Raw genomic sequence first — 21554 nt, forward strand, 5'->3', positions numbered from 1 at the left:
GTTTTTTTATATTTTTGTGTTATTACAATTTTTGGGAAAAAATTATGAAAGAAACCCCCAAAAAAAAAAAAAAAAAAAAAAAAAAAAAAAAAAAAACATTAACACAGAGTAATAGTGTTTCTTGTTAACAAATTCTGACATAATCATTCATCCTGACTTGGTTACTTTAAAGATCATAATATTCTTTTTTTTGTGTTAAAATACTGTTAAGATTTCCAGTTGGCTGCGAGAAGCATGTAACCCTCTCCATTTATGTTACCGACTCTTGCTCTGACTAATATTCGTTAATATTCGGGCCAGACCTACACCAGTATCACATGTGGGGAAATCATGCTTTGCTAATGTACCATATCTCCCTGTTTGACCCGGTCTCCCATCAGGTTAAAATCCCCCAGTTTCCCACAGCTCTTCTTTTTTAAAGCGCCTTCAAAAGTGACATGGACCATGCAGTCATAGGCAGATGTTCTGTCATTTAATGGTGATAAACAGCGATAGATTTTTCACGGCCATACGAATGTGGAAAAAAAAAAAGAAAAAAAAAAAGGCCACTGTCAGTAATTAAAGTAGCAGATGAAACAAAACGGAAAGTGTAACAATTTGAAAACTATCTCTCCGAGATCATTATTCATCTGTTTTTGGAAAAAAAAGCTACACTTACTAGGTGAAAATGCGTGTTTCCAACAGACAAAGTTTATAAGGAAATGGTGGTTTTAACAAGCACAAAGATGTTTTTCTTGGTCCTGTGGCCTCCCTGACCACAACCCCCTGACACACAGGTCTGGTAACATCATCAGACCCACACAAATCCATTAATTGACTTGGTAAGCCCGAGTCACTGCATGTAAAGTGAGCGTCATCTGCAAGCTGTGTTATATTTGGACTTGAATCAAAAAGGGGCTTACACAGGCAAAACATTATATATCACTACTTTCTCTGCATACATTTTATTTCTTTAAAACTATATACATGCAGTACAAAAGCATTTGTATGCCTTGAGTGTTTTCTTTTTATTATTGTTGTAGTTGGAATTTTTGACTGGCTACCATCATAAACTTCCATGCATTTTAAAGGGAGTTTATGTAAACAACAAACATTGGAGTAAAGCAAATAAAGCAGAAGGAACGGGACACATGGTTCTTAAATATACTTATTTTTTCCAATTCATGGCCAACCCCTTTAGTTAACACTTTGTGGGACATCACATTGTATAATTTTACAGTGCATATAAACGGTACTCACCCCTTTGGTTGTTTTATTTTTTCTAATGCTTGCACAAACCAGTCATAATCAACTTTTTTTTTTTCTTTTTAAATTGACCAAAAAAAAACAACAACAAAAAAAACAAAACTTTATTTATACAAAATAATTACAATTATATAAAATAATTTTACATAAAGTAAGCGATTACATAAATATTCACTCCCTTCACATCAGAATCAGATGCACCTTTTGCTGGATTCCCGGGATGGAGTCTGTGTGGACAGGTCTTAATCAGACCTGCAATTTTACTCCATATTTCCTAGCAGAATTGTTCAAGTTATGTGAGGTTGCATTCAGATCAGATGTGAACAGCTCTTTTCAAGTCTAGCCACTTTAATCATAATCAAGAATCTTGATTAACTAGTGAATTGACACAGGTGGTTTTATACTACAATTACTTGAGACACGGTCACTGCACTCGGGTGATCTCCGCTCCACTCATTGTGAGAATACAAGCATCAATTGACTGAACCTCTGCTGATTTAGGTCAGACACTTTAAGTTTGTGATGGACAGGTTCCCAGTCCATCACAGAACTTAAATATTTACAGGACACATGGCATCACACTGTAGTTTTGGGTCCCGATTAACTATTGCACGTTTTTTTATGGCTTCCAGCAAACTTTGTACAAAGCTCCTATGGCTAACATTCTGCATTGGCATTTTTCCTTGCCACTCTTCCACAATAAATACATACATCAATGTAGTGTAAAAAAAAAAAAAAAAAAGATCAACTCTACTAATATTATCTAATATTTGACCAAAAGTTGACGTTGAATACTTAGTGTAAATTACAACTTTAAGAGCACAGATGGATCATTCTAATAATGATTTAATATTTTTTATTGTCATATAGATGGAAAAACAAAACTAAAATATATGTTTCTAACAAAATTATATATATTTTTTTTAAAGAAAAGGATTCTTTTTTAAGCTAAACTCAGTAAACTCTGTAGCTAACATAAAAGCATAAAAAATTCTGCTTTTGTGTTAAAAACAGTTTTAAAAACTGATGTTTATGATTTAAACTGATAAACAGTTTAAAAACGGTTTAAAAAACCGTTTTAAACAGTTTTAAACAGTTTTTTAAAACTGTTATTAAAACTGTTTTTATCAGTTTAAATCATAACTGATTATCAGTTTAAATCATAACTGATAAAAAAAATCTAATTTTAACAATAACCTACATTGACCTTACAGGAGGCGAAATATACTTTTTTGCAGTTTTAGGCCAACCTTGCAGTAAAAAGTCAGATAGCTACATTTGCCTACATTTAAAAAAAACTGAAAAGTTTGACTTTCAAATTTTGAAAGAAAAAAATATGCAGTGTTTTTATTTTTTTTATTCGTATCTTCCGTAAAGTTGACATTTTACACTTTGTTACATAATTATACCTTGTGCAGTTCAACACAAGGTTAACTTGGCTGCAAAGGAGTTGAATGTATCTGGAATACAAGTCTAAATCGAAGTTGTTACATTTTTAAAATATCTTTTCTGCGAATGAATTGATGTCACATTTCTTTCTTTGCAGTAATGCTGTTGACCATGTCTTCTACCTAATAGAAGTTTTGTGTGCTCCAGTAGTGTATGGTTTTTGTATGGCGGCACCAGAGCCCCCACCTTCATGAGCTCAGGACAATAAATCGTGTGTAGTGATAACAATCACAACCCACCCAGCACAAATCCTTTTTTAATCACTTCTAACAAGAGCAGCACACATAGAGGCCCCTTTTTTAGTAGGTGCCTTCAGTTTTCTACCACATTAGTAAAGCCCTGGAGCAACAGAGCAGCACCAGGGAGGACTATAAGAAAGAAAAAAAAAGAAAGAAAGAAAATAAGGAATGAAGAAGGAGGGAACACGAAAGGGGAAAAACTGAGCAATCATGACTGTTTATATGTCATACAAACCAAATATATATGTACACATCATAAAATTACACTCTACTTAAAAGAAGAAAAGCCATAATTTTCCCGTGTAATCATCTTTTTAATCACACACATGCTTTCTTGAATAATTTTCCAAACCTTCTGGTTGTTATGAATATACAGTGAAACCGAACGACGAGCCGGGCGCGCTGACTCGCTGCAGCTGTTCAGCCTTCACTTGGCATCTAGAAAGTTGAATGGACAAAAAAAAATAATTTGCAGTGGTGGGTGGGGATTTTTTTAGATTTACTTTGATTTAACCTTTTGTCCTGACACTAGAGGATTAATTTATCTTGATGGTGCTGCTGGAGCTTCTCTATGGTAAAAATCCTGCTTTTATGTTAAGCAACTACAGTGATCCTGTAAGACATGTTATGCTTAATTTTACTGCTGACAGAATAAGAGACCCACACTGCAAGTAAATGATAAATTCTTAAAATCACAACTTCATAAACTATTATACATAAAGATGCTTGTACATACATTTCTATACACGGTAAATTATTTTCCACGTTTGTCTTTTGTTTGCTTGTTTGTTTTCATTTACATGAAATCCCAAGTTTTCCATGAAATATAGGCAAAGCTGGAACACACTCAAAAATGTTCTGAATGCAACTGTGTGACCTATCCTGTTTTCAGCTTTGAAACCACTTCAGAAATATTCAAAGCAATGCTAATGAAAGTCAAGTCTGCGCATCATCTTCCATGAAAAGGAAACAATCTGCTTCAAGCATGCTCTTTACCATTTCACAGCTTTTAAAATGTTGATAGCGTTGAAAACTTTGTTCTGCTAGAAATGCTCTCAGCCTCTATGTTCTCTCAATAGGCTCAGAACTTCACATCCCTCTCTATGTTTAAAGGTACCAAATGAAAAATAAAAAGACAGATTAGATTGAGGTGAGAGGAAATGTCGATCAAATTATATTTTTAAAGGATTTTTAAAAGCCTTCATGAGTTGTTTCATCCAAGCTTTTTACTGAAACTCCCATGATCTACAAGTTACAAAAATGTAACTATGTATATGTTTTCTCTATAGTCTTGCTCCAAACCATTTTAGTGCTTGATGTATAATCTTAAAAAAAACCAAAAAAAAAAATCTTTCTTCTTTTTTTTTTTTTTTTTACTGTAAAACTGGATCTTCATTTATTTGACAAAATTTGTATTATTTTGCCTACAAAACAATTTAAATCATTAGGCATTAGAATCTGTAGCCCGGGCCTGACCTGAACCAGACTATACATTTTTAACATTGGATTAAGATGTCTCAGTGTGAGTCTCAAAAGAGAAAAGTAAAAAAAAAAACAAAACAATAAAATAAATAAAATAACTACAAACATTGGTTACTTATCAGCTTCATCAGCTTATTCCTTTTTCAAAAAGATACATAACTTTTAAACTTTTGTGCGAAATTTGCAACAGTATAGTTTATATGTTATGAGAAGAAATGACAATTGCGTAATATTTTGCATTCACAGTAAACTTAAGAGCTATGTAGGGTTCACAGTATGTCCTGTACTTTTCTGCTTGCTCCAGTAACTTTTTTTACTTTTCACTGTCACAAACTTCTTCATCTCTCCTCTTCCGTTAGCTCTGTTCGTCATTGTGCTTGTGTTGGCTGCTACTTCTACTGAGTTGAACAGGCGCTCAGTCTGTTGATTAGTTTGACCACAGCTGGCACTTTCTGACTGCCATGCAAGCTTGGTGGGAAGGAGAAACTTTGTTACTTTCCCAACGTTTCTCCTTGTAGAAACGTTGGTCCAACAGGGCTCGACTATCAGATGCCCACAGGCAAGCTCACCCACAGGTTAGCTCCAGGAGGGACCTAATCTGAAATTAATCTAATTTGCAGTTTCATCCAAATCTCTGAATCACTCTTAGTTTGGTCCCTTTTGAGACCAATTTGCCATGAGAGACCATAGCAGAAGTTCGGGACAACTTATTTCCTCAGGGTCATATTTGATTCAGGATCATAGTGTTTTCAAACCCTTCTCCCAAGTTAATGATAAATGGCCTGTACTTGTATAGCAATTTATCAAGTTCCAGGACTACAAAGTGCTCAACACTACAATCAGTCATTCAACAATTCCAACTCACGGTGGTATGCCAACAGCCTTTCCCAAAATAATTTTACAACTTGACACATAACACTCTGAGAGTGTCATATTGCTTAATAATAAACTTGTATGGTTAAGTATGGAGAAATTGCTTTACCACAAAGGCAACATTTTTTAGGTTTGAGGGAGAGAAGACAAAATGTTTAAAACATAGATGATGCAATTTTTGTTTTTCTTTTCTGACCTTGGTATTCAGCAAAACCAATTTTCCTGATCTTGTTGTTTAAGGAAATGTGTTTCGCACATGTACATTGAAGTGGAACCAGGTTTAATTGCCATCCACACACAGCCAGAAGACATCGACTACCATTGCTATTTTTCCTTGAAGAAAATTAAGATTTGACAGCCTAGGGTTACGATTATGTGAGGATGTTATTCATCAAAGGACCCAAACGGAATGAGGGCATTTATTCAAGCCTGAAAAATAACACACCTGAAATTCCTAATTGTTCACAAGGCTTTTTGAATTGGTTAAGAGTTTTGGTTTCTTTTGGTTTAAAAGAAAACACGTTAGCCTTGACAAGAAACTCACAATAATGCAGAATGAGCTATATTTTGAAGAGCAGTGCTAATATTTTCCTAATAGTCCAAAAAACCTTGCTGACAGTACTTCTTTTTCTTGGATGAATTTAATGATTTTGAGAAGCATCCCTACATTTTTCTGTTCATTATTCATAAAATACAAGGGCCTCACCTGAATGGAGTTTACAACATTTGGCAACACTCCACTGGATGAAAACCATGACTGGAGAAGACACTGTTCAAGGGCCGAGTCCACAGAGACAGGAAAGCTTATGAGCATCTTGGAGACATATGGTACAGATTGTCTGGAGTGTAATAAGATCAAGGTCCTAAAATCCCACCTCCATGCCTTAAAGAAGTAGCAGCTGGAATGTGATTGAGAGTAAAACACACAGTGGTAGAAAATTGTGAAGTGAAACAAAAATTGTGCATGGCAAATAAAATAAAATGCATAAGTAAAAACCTGCCCATAAATTGTTTTGCTTTCTTTTGAGAGATGCCTTTCTTACTTAATGGTCGAATGAATGAAACATTTTGGTAAACTAAAAATATTATTGAAAAATAATTCCGCATGACATTCTAAAAACATTGCCCACCAAAATTAAATGGAGATCATTTGAGAACATTTTCATTACGATGTTCAGAGTTCATTGAAAAAAAAAAACAAAACAAAAAAACAACAACATAGAGCTGAAATAAGGTGAATCATGAAAAAAAAAAAACTATTAGAAACTCCAAAAGGAGAGTTAATGAGGCATTGCATTATATAAAACAATTTTACTAAAAAAGTGTAATGTACATTTTATAATATATTCTTTTCCTTTTTAATTCATCTCCATTGGAAGTTGGCTCCACACTACACCTACGTTGGAGAGATCTGGAAAATCTGTGCGACATGATCATATTCATTTTACATTCCTTCTGTATAAATACTTGTCTCTACAAAAAAAAAAAGGTGTTTGTGTGCATGCACAATTTATGGATGTTCCTTCTGCTGTATTCTGTGTCACACAAACATTCAAAGTGGTAACTTATTCTCACACAATCAGATTACTTTTTAAAGCATTCTATCTAGTTTTAGAAAATAGTAAATGTTGAAAAAAGCTCAAAACATTCAAGTCTTCTGTCAACCAACTATGGTATATTATTCTCAAACATTTGCAGTACATTTAATTTTAAGACAGACATTAATATTGAAATGCAAGTGTTGCATGACTCAAATGGAGTCAAAAAAAGAAAGTAAAATTGTCACCTTTATAAAATTTGTACAATTTAAATTCCTTCCCTGCTCCAGTTTACTTCTGATCCATCGTAAGTACTGCATTATGATCAGACCGACCCAACCTCAAGGAAATTTACAAGCTCAAGAAACACAGGCAGCTCTCTCGTTCTGTATCACCTTTCTTCTAAATCCTGAATATCAGAGCCCATGATCAACTGAAATCTAATTAGGGGTAGCAGCAGTATCATTTCCCTTGTGTTTTTCTTCTTCCCCTCCTGGCTAGAATTAGATCAGAATTCAGTCCTGTCCTCTCCCACCAAGTGAACCCTAACAGTCCTTTCCAGACTTCCAGATTAAATTACAGATCTTCACACTCCTGGAAACCCCTCCCCACCCTCTGCCGACGCTCCGTCTCTCCCATGCAGATGTGACACTTTCCAGAGACTGCGTTTTCTCATAACACATCTACACTGTTGGGGATGGAGACGAAGGATAAACAGGAGGAAAGGAAATGTCTCTCCAGTTTGGAAAAGACAAGTCGGTCTCAGATATTAGAGAAAATTCTTTTTCATTTATTCCATTAGTTTTTCCTAATACAAAACTTAAAACCTAGTACAAAAACCTAAGTAGGCTGTAACATTTTTTCATGCATATCAGCAATAAAAATTCTCAAAAATTTATTCAATGAAGTTCCAAAACACTCTTCCAGTGGTTATTTGTCTAGTGTAACATAAATAAAACAAAAATGGAACTCATTTTTTTGTATTATAAAATGTTTTGTGTAAAAATATAAATAAATGTGATACACAACACAAAAGTATTTAAGTCCTTTGAATTTATTCACCTTTTGTCACACTACAATCTCAGCATTCAAGTTATTTGATGATTTTTTGTGATAATTCAGCAAAGAGCATATTTTTGGAAGTAAAAAAAGATAATTCATAATTTGTACAAACAAAAATTTGAACAGTTTGTATTCAGATCCCTTTCACTATAATACCCCTAAATAAAATGTAGTGAAACCAATTTCCTTAAAAAAGTTTAGTTGATCGGTAAAAGGAGTCCATCTGTGTGTAATTTAATCTCAGTATAAATACTGCTTTTCTGTGATGGCTTTGGGGTTTTTTGGAAAACATTTGTGAACAAACAGTGTCATAAAGACAAAGACACACAGAAGATAGATCAGAGACTAAACTGTGGATACGTTTAAATCAGAGTTAAATTACAAAACAATTTCCCAAACTTTGAGCATCATTTTGGACAGTGTTAAATTAATCATGGGACAATGGAAAAAGTATGACTCAATGGCACATCCACCAAGTCATGCGTTCCCACTATGGGTAAGGAGAGTTTAATCAGAGAAACGTCTCAAAAGCCTTTTGTAACAATAGAGAAGTGACTACCATGGCTCAACAGCAGGAATCTGTTGACAGACTATCAATAATGCACTCCACAAATCTGGACTTTAGTGCAGCAAGATGAATCCCATTGTTTAAAGAAAGTCATGAGAAATCCTGCTTGGTTTTTGCCACAAGACATCTGGGGGAACACAGCAAAATATGGATGAACTGCACTTTTCCGGAAAATCAAAGCAGAGGTGGAATAAAAAGAAAAGCTGAAATAATAATAAAAAATAAAAAAAACTGTTAGAGGCTGCAACAGACTAGATGCACCTCCTGCTCAACAATAAAACACAACCAAGGCTACAATTTAATAGATTAAATTAAATCATAGTGATATGTTTGAATTGCCTAGCTGAAGTTAAAATTCAGAAGCTGTTCTGAATTTGAAATTGCTGTTCAATCCAGTATGACTCAGCTTAAGCTGTTTTGGTTGAAGCAAACCCCAAAGAAGTGTATTTGTAGAGAACTTGGTTCTACAAAGTACCGACTCAGGATGACTGAACGCAAATGTGTGGTAAACATTTTGTCAAAATTCTGAAAATCATTTATGTTTTCCCGCCAGTTCAAAATTAGGCGCCCCATTGAGTTGGTCCATCATGTAAAATCCCAGTAGAAATACCACAGAAAGAAACACCACAGTCCCTCCTGACATCATGCATTAAGTTTTTGGCAGTGCCCTAAATCATTGATCTTTTGCAAACACAAAGAGGTGTCTGAAAATACAGTTGGAAAAAAAAACAAAAAAAAAACATTGAAGTGGTTTCATATGTTTAAAGCTTCGTTCATATTGCCTGGAGGATGATCTTAGAGAAACCGGCTAAAGAGGAGGATGGATTACTACCATGTGGTATTCATCTGACAGGAGAGGCATGCTTAGCATCATTTACAGTATTACCCGTCTGTAGGGCTGCTGTTTTACCTCTCATACTCAGAGACACACCGGCTCTCTCTCTCACTTGTACCGTTTCCTCCACGTGCCTATACAGACAGCTATCCTTTTTGCTCTGCTTCCCTTCCACCCTGAGATATGCGAAAAGTTCAGGATATGATCAGGAAAACGGGATTTATGCAAGCCAGATGAGCTAAATCTCACTCGTGAAGAACAGTCTTAAAACTATAAATAGTGCATCCACCTCCAACTTCACCATGCTCACGCATACACACACACATATGTGCGCACACACTCTTTTTAACCTAACTAATGCATTCTGGGAAGACAAAATTCTTTAAACATCTTACCTCAAAGTGATGTTGATGAATGGTTGTGTTTGTGCAGAGTGCCCTGCAGATCGTTCATTCATACATATTCATACGGCATCTAATGAAATATATATGTGGTATGCATACACAAGAGCTTCTCTTAGATGCAGCTACTTGCAGACTTGAATATATTTTCCTGTGATTAGAATTAAGACTACCTTGGTTAGAAATGTGTTTAAAGGAGTGATAGAAGGAGAAGAGAGCTCAATTTAAATGATTACTATCCTAACCTTCTGTTGTTTTACTAAGGTTGTCTGGATGCAGCGAGAGAGAAGTTTTCTGCTCTGAAAAATTAATTTAAAAAATTCTAAAATTAATACATTTTAACTGACATATGGAAAGCGTTGCATTCTGGCGTTGTTTGTGCACAATGTCAGAATGCTACCTCACTTTGACAAAGCCAGAATGCTCATTTTTACCAAATATAATATTATTAAGATGTTGGGATTCAAACGTTTCATAAATAAGTGTAACATGCACAACATATAATCTAGACAAGATTACATTTGGTTTGGATATGCACTTAGGGCAACTTTTAGTCACAAATTCCCATGAGGAGTAAAGCAATGTAAACAAATTATGAACATTTAGGTATATTATATTTAATAAAAACACAACAACATAACAGACCTCACTCTATGGGACTGTAAGGTTGTGTGTCTGATCAGGTGAAGCACATACTACAGGGGACTGTGCTCTCAGCATTGATTTTCACTCATTCAGACTTTCAGTACAAATCACATTCAATTCAATCTAACTTTAATTGAATACAATACACCACCGATTTATAACAAATGTCTCAAAGCACTTTACAAAACAAGCATATACAATTTGGAAATATGCAGTCAATTAAATCCAATCACATAAACTGCCTGGAAGTCAATCACTTACATTCCACTGCACAAAATATGCATTGAAATTATGCAGTAAAATGATGATTTGATTATGCCAGTTGGTAAAAAGGTCCTACCTGTCCATAACGTTAACTGTTTAGAATAAATCTCCTAAGACACTTTGTAATTGTCTAATGTGTCTGATTCCATTTGTGGATTGAATTGGACTGAATTTGATTGAATTAAACTCAACTCAATGTATGTCTTTTAACAAGGCATGTCATCTATACAAACTTTGGCTGGAAGAAAAAATACTTGGAAAACCAAGTGGAATTCAGTGAATTATTATTATGTTATTTTTTGTTTCATTAAAACTTTCTAAAGTAGCTACCTGCTGTTGCTCAATTACCTTGAATAGCAGAGACATCAGTCTCGACATTAAACAAGTTTGTTGCATTTTGTATTAGTGAATATACTTTACAAGGGCTAACAGTAGCTGTCACCGATCTTAGGCCATTTGTTAAATCACAGTTATTTTCGGTGTAAGAAATGGGATGTTGATAAACAATCTCCAAAAGTTTTGCACATAGTGTGACGTGTATTGTGTACAATTCAAGAAAAAAATTTAAATTGAGGTTAAAAATAAGGCTGCAATAACCTTACTGGATAAATGTGCACAACCCTAAAATCATACTTTGTAATGTACACGTAGATGCAATTTCATCATTCGAGATGAGACAAAAATGGGTCAGGAAGTCTGCCAAAAATCTGACAGTAACACTAAAAAGAGCAGCAGGAAATCCTGTTTAGTTCTGCTTGTTTTCTCCTTCTGACAACAGCCTCCTGTATTCTCCAGATGTCTGAACAGAGGAGTAGGGAGACAGAGGACTCTTCTTCCAATGAACACATCCAGGCTCGGCAAAACTCTTTCAAAGTTTTGTGGTATGAGGTTTTGGGCAGCAATTCCAAAGATCATTTCTGCATAAAAACAACACTATACTTAACAAAAATAAATAAATAAATAATAATAACGAAACCCATTGGGAAGCATGGTGGAGGCAGTATAATGCTCTGAAGGACATTTTTTTCAAGGAGAACTAGACTTTTACTCAAGGGGGATAACTCATGAACTAAATGTGAGCCTGTTTTGAACAAAAACCTTGAAATGTCTGCTGAAAAGATAACAAAGAAGAGGCATTTTATTGCTCAGATTTACCTGGGACAGGGTAAGCTTAATTGAACCAACTCAGAGGTGAAGCAGAGGAGGAACTAACATTTAGCAATTATTTGTAATATTTATGGTTTGTTTGCTATTGTAAAAAAGTATTACAAGTCCTAAGAAAGACTTTGCAAACTTGCAGACTGCAGGAAGTGATGATATTTCATATATTTGAAAAAACAAAAAAAAGTTTTTTCTTTTTCTTCTTGTATTCATCCATCTATTAGTTTATTCATATTTACAAAATTATGTGGCAGCCAACTAAACTTAAAAGGTATTTGGACAAAATACCAAAATACGTTCAAACAACTGATCAAGGTAGAAATGATCATTTTTGTCAGTGTCTTTTCAATACACAGAGGAAGTAGTTTGCATTGTAAAATAAACTTTTAACCTAGCTAAAGAGACAACTTCACATCTGCCTCTTTCTTTATTCAGGTGTGAAGTAACCATAGTCTCAACTGAGCAGGCAGTTTGGATTCCAACTTCAGACCTTGGCAATTTGATCAAGGTCTTATGGATAATGTCCGACATTCCTGAAGTTACTTTTAACACTTTTTGGCTTTGATTTATGCCCAGATACGCTCAATCAAACATCTTCTGTTGGCACAAGAGAAACTTAATCGTACACCCAGCAGATTCTCTATACGGTGGTAAGAGCTATTAAAATAGATTGGTCCTCCTCCACCCAAAAGCTGGATCTTAAACTGCTCTCAGACACACTCCAAGGCCATTGACTGAAATAATAAGGCAAAAATCTGCAAACATATACAACATCCATATAAGCTGACCTTGTGACCAGTCAGAAAAAAATAGTAGAATGAACACTCTTTGCAAAACTCAAACTCAGCTCAGATTCTTTATCTGTGAGGTATTTTCTTGCAGAACACAGTATAAAGTACAGAAATTAAGGATATGTGTGTCCAAAATTGCTTTGGAACGACTATGTAAGTTTAAGACTTCCTGTTTATTCAGTTGAAAATGATTTTTTTTAATATATATGAACATTTTTGTTTCTGCAAAAACTTTTATTTCAAGTTTCTTTTGAGCGACTATAAATATAAATCAAACATGAGCCAGATGTGTTCTGGCTTGACTGCAGATTAAGTTGGTGCAGTAGCTGTAGCTACATGAGCAAGCTAAATATTGAGGTAGCAACCTCAACATTTAGTTAGCAAGTTAAATATTTAGATCTGGTGTAAATATTTAGAGTGGACAATAAATATTTACTTTGGAACTAAATATGTATTTTACAACCTAAATATTTAATTTGGAGCTGAATATTTAATTTGCACGTTGCTAAATATTTAGCCTGGACACGATCACTGGACATGTCTCCAGGAATCAAGATTTTTATTTTGTGTTTGTAGTCATGGATAGTATTGTTTTCTGTGCGACCTTGCAGTCCATGTTTGTAAAGAACTTGCTTCATTGTGGACAACAATACTCTCTTAAGAACTTAAGGCAACATTTTGGCAAGGTCTTTTGCTGTATTTTTTGGCACATATATTTTTCGCGAAAACACTTTAGAGAGACAGGTTCAGTGTCCCAGAGATGAACAGTAATGATCGCTTGACATTCCTGCAGCATCTGAACAGAAAAAACACAGCAACGAAAGGCATCTGCCAACTGTACTCAACAATAAACCAGTATGATTTCTTGGTTGATTTCTTTTCAATTTAATCGTGATAGCACGCAAAGAAACATTGTATTTACTATCCACAGATGAGCCTCCATTTAACTCAAATGTTTTAAATTAAGTCATTAGCTTAGCAAACTATGAAATCATCATATCGTCTTTCCCTAATTGTCTAATGTAGGGATCCTGCTGTATCAAAACTAATGAATTTGAATGAAATAATACAAAAAAAATATCTCATTATTGGACTTAGCAAAAAAAATAAAAAATCATACTTTTTGTCATTCCAACTGGCCTAAAATGAAAACAGTCCAATCAAATTTAATGCCAGTGAAAAAGTACAAAACGTATCTTTCTCTACAGTATACACCTGGTTTCAGCTGTTGGTGCCATGCTACTTCGCTTTCAAATATATATTCCTCTAAGCATGAATACTGCAGGTATTTGTTGATTTTCTGTGAATTTCCGAGATTGCGAACTCAAGAAATACCAGAGAGACTGAGTGGACTGAAAACACTTCCTGCAGAACTGAACTGAACCTTTGAGACACACAGTAGCATAGCCCTTTTTGTAATTATGCCTAAATGCTCTGGAATGATTACACAATTATAAACCAATTGTCCCCCAAGTCCTTATGACCTCAGAGGTCAGTGTTTTGTCTGCAAAAACAGTATTGCAAAAAACAAACTTTTTAACAAGGCTGAGTGCAAAGATTTTCTCTCTGCATGCTGAAGGCATCACATAGAAATATCCTTCCCTGACAATCACCAATCTAGCTCAACTTTCCTTGACTATACACACAGAGTCCATAATAACTCGGGAAGAATGGGCGCTTTGCTGTAAATCTATAATATTGAGCACTTGCACTCGATCGAACAGTAGAGACTGAGGACTTCTAGTTGTCCAATACATCCTCCCTACTGATCCAAATCTCTTTCCTAATAGTTTCCCCTATTTTTCCAACCAGCTGTGTCTCAGATCCCCTCATTGCTTCAAATCCTGATCCAAGCAGCCCGGATAGCCTGCGGAGTGAGGAGCGAGGTAATCTGACTTGCCTCAGGGTGAGTAGAGTACAGTGCCATGTTGAGCTGTGGATAAGGTTTAAGGGGAGTGACATAGGCAATTGGTTTTCATTTTGTCTGTAGCTTTACATCTATAATTACTGTTGTTAATAACACATTAATAAGGTAGTTGTGTTGCTGCATATTTACTGAATCTTGGTGTGTTTTTGAAAGAGAAAGGCCTTAAAATAGCATGTCACACCCTAAGCTATGAAAACAGTATATTCTATGCACTGCGGTTCTGTTTGCGTTGATGTTTTATGGAAACAAAAACAGAGTCAATGCCTGTTACTAAACTACTTGTTTTTAATACAAATAATTGAGAGTTTGTATCAGTGGATTTTGACTTCAACCCAAATGCTGACAGTAGTTTCAGCCTTCAGGAAGAGTAATAATTTTCTTTGGCTCAGGTTATGTCAGGCTGGTAAAAGTTTTCACTTTCCCTCTTCCTTTCTCCCTCCCTTCACTTCTTTTTTTCTCACTCCCTAACAGCATAAGTCGGAAATTCCTATTTTGCTTGGTCACCCAGGATTTATTGGACACTGGCTCTTTTCTTAGGTTGTGGTTCTCAGCAGGTTAGCATTCAGAAATACTGCTGATGAGTAATGGCTTCTGTCAGGAAGGTGGCTGTTTTTCATTCCTTGATATGCACTTCGTTACATCTCAAACACCGTATGCTGCCGCTGGCCTTTAACCCCATATGCACTCCAGAGTATTGTGGGTGCAAATACTCAGCTGCTTGAATTTGGCTTATTCTAACCCACTTAAAGGAAAAGAAAAACATATCACAAGAAGTATTGAGTAAATATTCTTCGACCAAATAATTAGGCACAAAAAGAAGCACATATAAAATAAAATGGTGTCCTGCAAAAGTAATTATATCTGTATTTGTCCTTTCTCTTGATACCATCACAAACTGAATAATTTATTTGTAAATTTGTGCAGCACAACAAAACAAAAAATTGTGAAATAGAATAATGTAATGGTTTTGAACAAAACCCAAACAACGTGAAAAACTTTGATTTGAATGGATGTTGGCCATATCAACAACTGCCACCGCTTAATCGAAATCCAAATGAGGATCTCTGTCAAGTCTTAAAATTAACTGTTTACATACATTCTCCTTTCAATATTACTGCATTTCAGGTATGTTAAAAAGACAAATGGTGAAATTGTTGGTTGCTTTCTTTTCTGTGCAAATCTAATGAAAACAGATCCTGGAATTTAAGCCTGAAATACTTTTGCAAAGTACTGGAAAATATAATTGTTGATACGTACTTCAAAATTAGTATGGTACTTCCGCATTTATATTCAGAAGTATGTGAGACTGATGCCTGAGAAAATCATGTTTATCATAATTAAAACAAAAACTAAGTCAATTAATCTCATCCTCCGCTATCAACTGTCATTAGAGAGTGAATCATTTGCTGCTGCTAAATGTGTATCACAAATGCTTTTAATTGAATAGACTAATTAAAAGTGTTTTGTAGAGTAAGCCCTCCACTGCTAATGAGTTAGCCCTAAATGGCTCAATTAAATCAAATTGACAGTTTCAAACTCTCCTTGGCATTTACCTACATCCTTGAAGAACACATATCTCAATTTTTCATGTTAATAGAGCTCATGAGTATGATTAAGAAACTGTTTTCCATTTGTGCTGAGCGCGCAAACCAAAGTAATTTCTTCAAGTCAGCTTAAAAGCCATTTGCATGCAACATGTTTCTCGATGACGTGAATTATGTACTTCTCGGCCCACATTGGCTCAGCTGACAGCCAACGCATGTGGCGACAGCTACAAGTAATTTACTTGTGGCTCTTTCACTTGAGAGCATTTGGACAAACTTGTGATCCCTCCCATTCACACAGCAAAGCATACACGCACCATCACCTTCATCATGTACAAAGCCTTCAGCGCTGCAGTGCTGACAAGCAAGGGGCACACATGAGCGGGGAGGTTTCGGCTTCTCTAATTAATAAACAGCACAACTTCAAAGATGCGGGCCTGTCAGAGAGACGCCCACACTAGCAAGAGCAGTTTGCCAGATAGCAATTTGACATGGCAACATATCTTAAAATTATTATTTCAGTATTTTTCACAAACTATCTCTAAAAGATTGGTAGAATTTGTCCAGAATCAGAAATCCAAACAGGAAATTAATATGCACACGTTTAAAAAGGCATTATTGACGTTTTCCTGTTTGCACATTGTCTGTCATTACATAAAATATTAAATGTCTTCTTTAATTGAAGACAGTTGTCATAAATCTACATTTTGCAGTGTTGTTAAAAATGAACTTGCTTTAATTAAAACATGATGTTTCTTGCTATGTCAACACTGAAATTTGCTTCAGATAATTAGGTTGTGCATACAAAAAATCAGTAATGAAGTATATGTTCAATCAACAAATGTTTTACTCTTGTTCTATACAATGTTGTTTTTTGTGATGTTCATTAACCCCACATTCAGTTACTGTTTTAATAGTTGCATACTTATTAGTTTACGTCTTTGAAGTTTCCTCCACTTTAGCTTCTTCGGTTATACAATACTATATTCCACTGAGGCTATCAAGTTGCTCCGCAGTGCTCTCTGCTAACAAAGGTTAAATACAGTCCACTAAGGTGGTTTGGATTAAAAGTGAGGGTAAAAAGGTAAAACTAAGTTTTTGTCAGTGAAGACATTTTGACAGTCTTCCCAACAATGCAACTGTTTTTCCTTCTTTTTTTTTTTTTTCTTCAAATCTGAGATACACACTGTCCAGGAAAGTAAGAATCAAATTTGCAGGGATGTCTAACAAGTGAAACAAAACCATAAAAAAAAATAAAAAATACATTTCATAAATTTTTTGCATGTTGGATTGCAGAGCAATCAGTGCTGGTCTCTAAATATTTTATACCAGCCTTGACATTTGCATGGAACCCAAAACATTTCACAACCCTGATTCTATTTCTTACATTTTTTACCTATCTCTTCATATTATATGTAATGACTCCCATTCCCAGGGCAAAAGGCAGTACACCATCCAAAAAAGTATGATGGGAGCTGCTAATGGGACGAACATTAAAACCAGCCAGTACTTAGCCCCTGTGCATGGACGCATGTCTCAGTTACCCTCCCAGTCTAACCAGCACTGCCTCGGGCTCTTGCACTCATTGAATATGTTAGAGGTGCTGACAGAGACACAGTTAAAGATAACTGACCAGGTTTGTCTTTCTCTTTTGTCTAATGATGAGTCTGATTTCACTGCTGGCTGTAAAGAGCATTTATTGCACGAAGAAGCATGTGTGTTAAGTTCTGACATGTTTGTAGTTTTCAGTTCCAGGTTGTCATTTTTGTAAAAATGCAATATCTAAACTTAAAATTTAAAGTAATGTCCAATTCAAATTTGTATTATTATTTTTATTATTATAAATTTTCAGTTCACAACTTTAAATTGGAATGAATATATATATATATATATATATATATATATATATTTTTATTAGGCATGTATTTAGAGATCACACCAAAGTTTAATTTACCATGGTAAATAATTTTTCTGGAGTTAAAGGATCACTGCCAAATTTAAGAATTGCGTGTGATCACAGTCCCCTCACCCCACCACACCACACCTCCACCCGAAAAAGTGACAAGCAAGGGACAGAAACATATTGAAAAACAGACGTCATGCTACAGAGACAAAAAGCGAGGCAAAAATAAATATATCTGAACAAAGGGATAAAGGAGTATTTTTTTGTAGTGCGAGAGAAATTAGGTGAAAAGTACAAAGAAAAGAACAACTGTTGACAGTTGGGAAATGAAACGATAACAGAGAAAAACGATGGTGGGACTGAGGCCTGGCGTCCCAAATATCCCACCAGATGTTCACCGATGCAGAGGAATTCTTCTCCATATTAACCTAGCTGTATTGTTACAGATGTGTCTCCATTGGCCTGATTTACATGCAGGCACCAAGCAGGTTGGACTAGCCTTTCTGGACCCATTTCAATCTAAATGTCACAGGAGGCAAGAGGGAGCTGTAGAAGAAGTGGCAAACTGAGTAGTGGGAAAAGATTGGACAGAAAAGTGGGCACCATATTGTGTCATAATAATGATTCTATTCCAAGCAGCTGGCCTTTGGAACAAATTTAACCGGCTGTTTTGGAAAGCTGAAAGAAAAAAAAGCCGAAGAAATGTGTGCTTGGTTTTCAGTGCTTCTGTCCAAAGGTTTTGCGCTGGAAAGGATATCAGGCTGAATTAAAACTAAGACGCTCTGTAACAGTTTCCAAAGGAACAAAAATAATAAAAAAATTGCTTCAATCACAGGAGATCATCCTTTTAAAATTATCTGCACACATTTATGGATTATTAAGCGTGCCTATGAACTAAGTTGCAAAGGCAGATATTGCACTTTAAGGGGTTTGTCCACTTTGGCCATTATGCTTTTGGTGGAGTTAGAGTGAAAATCCTAAATTTATGGATGGGACTGAAATCCCTGCCTTCAGTTGACCGCTGAGTAACTGCAAAGAAAAAAAAAATGAGAGTGAATATCTTGCTTGAGGATATGTCAACCACAGTTTGCTGAAATGGGGAGGAAAGTTCATCAGGAAACTAAATTTACCAAACTCTTCTGGAAATCTTTGACAGATTTATGAGGCAGTGGTACCTTTTTTTTTTTTTTTTGCTTTTGGAAGGATGGGATGAACTTGAAGACGCTGACTCAACAACTTGTATATAAAGAAGTCCAGGGTGGAAATTATGTAAAATATGTATGTGAGTATATTTTATATTTTGAAAAACAAAACATGGGCATGGTTCAAGCAAATCAGTATGTTTGTGGTCAAAGCATTATTTGGTAGGTTGTACTTCTTGGTTACTTTACTTAAAGAATAATTGTTTTCTACGAAAAACTTAACAGAGACCACATTTTTATTTTAATTTTAATTTTTTTTTTTTACTTTAGGTAATCAAACACTTTATCAGTCATTGTTAGTATTTATGCTCCATTGACAGTCACTTTTTACATTTTGATTTGTTGGCCAAAATTTACAAAGGTTTTCTTTAAGAGTTTAAACTTCTGATTATCTACAGTTTAATAAATTGATGTTCAAGTTAATGTGACAAAATTAGAGCCAGGAACTTTAATTTTGATGAGTTAATTGTATAAATTTTAACGTGTTTGAATTTTTATGCAATTAATTGCACTTTCTCTCATCCAAAGGCATGAGCCGGAGCCTTTGCTTGTAAATCTAACACACAGTGTCAACAAACAACAGTGTAGGACGACAAAACCACTTTTCTTGGCCCACTGGGGTTAAAGTCTTAAATTTAAAAAAATAATCTGAGGAGACGTTGGAAAAGACTATCGTTGTGTGCAAGTTGTGCAAAAAGGAGTTGGCCTACCATCAAAGCTTTTCAAGCCTAAAATACCATCTCAATGCTAAACATGTTGCAGCAAGAACAGACTTCCCTAAGTTAATCTCAGTGTCCACAGTTCACATTTCTAAAGAAGTATTTTTTCAAGAAAGTTAAACAAATGATCAAAAACCTAATGGATATAACAGCACTTTGCACCAATCTGATTGCCGATTTATCTAAATAACAGATTCAAAACAATAAATATCTTTGTTGTGGAGCTCATATGTCTTTTTATTCAACAATTTAGCAGTCAAAAGGCTTCTTGAATTGAATGTTTTTTTTTAAATGAAAAAAATAACATCAATTCTGAATTGCTATTTACAGACCGCGTAATTCACTTGATTAAAAATTATGATTATGATTGAGATAAAAAGTTCATTGGATGTGAATACTTTGTTATGGCTTGCATAATTTGCTTTGTCTTGAAGTGCCACTTTCAGTATGCCTGCTTGACTTGCCAACTGTGAGATGAAGGACTACAACATAAAATTATCACTACTAAAAAGCAACGAGAAGAATTAAGCACAGGGATCTTCATGAAACTGTAGTCATAAAATTAGTGCCTACTTTGAGCCTTAATAAGTTTTGTTTTTTATGATTGCTATAAAAGAGTCCAAATGTTTTTGGAGGAAATGTCTATGAAAGTATATCATCTGTTAAACGCTAACTCCATCAATTTTATCTCTTCTTAATTTACACTTGACAAAACAAATTTGAAGTGCTGTCGTGCAGCAAGACGACAACATGCAATGGCTTTTCATTACAAGATCTGCAGCAGAAATGCAATAAATTCAGGAATACAAATAAATACCAATTATTGCCCTGTCTTCTGGTCATTAACCAATGCTAAAACAAAGTACTAACACATGTTGCTCCTCTTGGGTTTCCTGTTTTGCTACTTTAGTTTGACCACAATTAACTATGTTCCAGGAGAATTATGGGAAGAGAGTGGTGTATATATGCATTTGTGGGATGCATTCCTCAGTGCTCATCCCCTACTCATTCATTTTACTCTTCTTGCTCTCAATTCTTTCCGTTTTCTTCCATCTCTCCATCACAGCCTGAGGCTCCTTCTAATCGTCCTCTGCTGTGCTGATTGGACTTTTCATTAGTCTTCTCCCAGAGGCTCTGCATGACCTCCTCTGGGTCACAGCCTACTGATTATACCCTTTCTATTCTTTTCAGTGTTGTCTTTATCAACTCCTTGAAGAAGTCAGGATGACACCTACTTTATCTGCATCGTTACATCTGAAATCTGAATTTGTCTTAAGATTTTCACATATATTATGTGTATTTAATATAGAGTAAGAACTTGAATAGAATTGTAAATACTTTTTAGGGACATTTGGATGAAAGGTTATGATTTAGTTGACTGAAAAATATATAGATGTTGCGGTGAAACTACAGCCTGCTAAGAAAAAGATTCAAGATAGGTCTCCGACATGTCGACTACTGCTTGGAATGGCTTAAGCTGTCTCTGCATATTTGCTGCTTGACACAAAACCCTTATTGGATCTTAAGCCTTACCTACTGCCCGTGACATGTCCTTGGAAGTCAACAAACCACCAATAAGTCAGTTACCGAAGGGATTTTAATGATGCAGCTATATGCCACAGGCTGCCAGCTGAGCACGTCTGAGGGCTTGTTTTATCGTCGTGTCCTGTTTTTTTTTTTTTTTTTTTTTTTTTTTTTTTTTTGAA

At 35.2% G+C, this 21554-nt stretch overlaps 1 long non-coding RNA gene across 4 annotated transcripts in view; it reads left to right on the forward strand.

Moving 5' to 3' along the window:
• Positions 1–21554, forward strand: part of LOC106952137 (uncharacterized) — a 136065-nt gene that overhangs the window by 16249 nt on the left and 98262 nt on the right. For all 4 annotated transcript variants that reach the window (XR_001425926.1, XR_001425935.1, XR_001425943.1 and 1 more), the window contains one exon: positions 14366–14459. This is a non-coding gene — a long non-coding RNA (uncharacterized LOC106952137). The remainder of the gene's footprint in view (positions 1–14365; positions 14460–21554) is intronic.

The sequence above is a fragment of the Poecilia latipinna genome, unplaced genomic scaffold, assembly GCF_001443285.1.
Source record: "Poecilia latipinna isolate Pla-1442-1.1 unplaced genomic scaffold, P_latipinna-1.0 Scaffold2, whole genome shotgun sequence".
Classification (NCBI taxonomy): domain Eukaryota; kingdom Metazoa; phylum Chordata; class Actinopteri; order Cyprinodontiformes; family Poeciliidae; genus Poecilia; species Poecilia latipinna.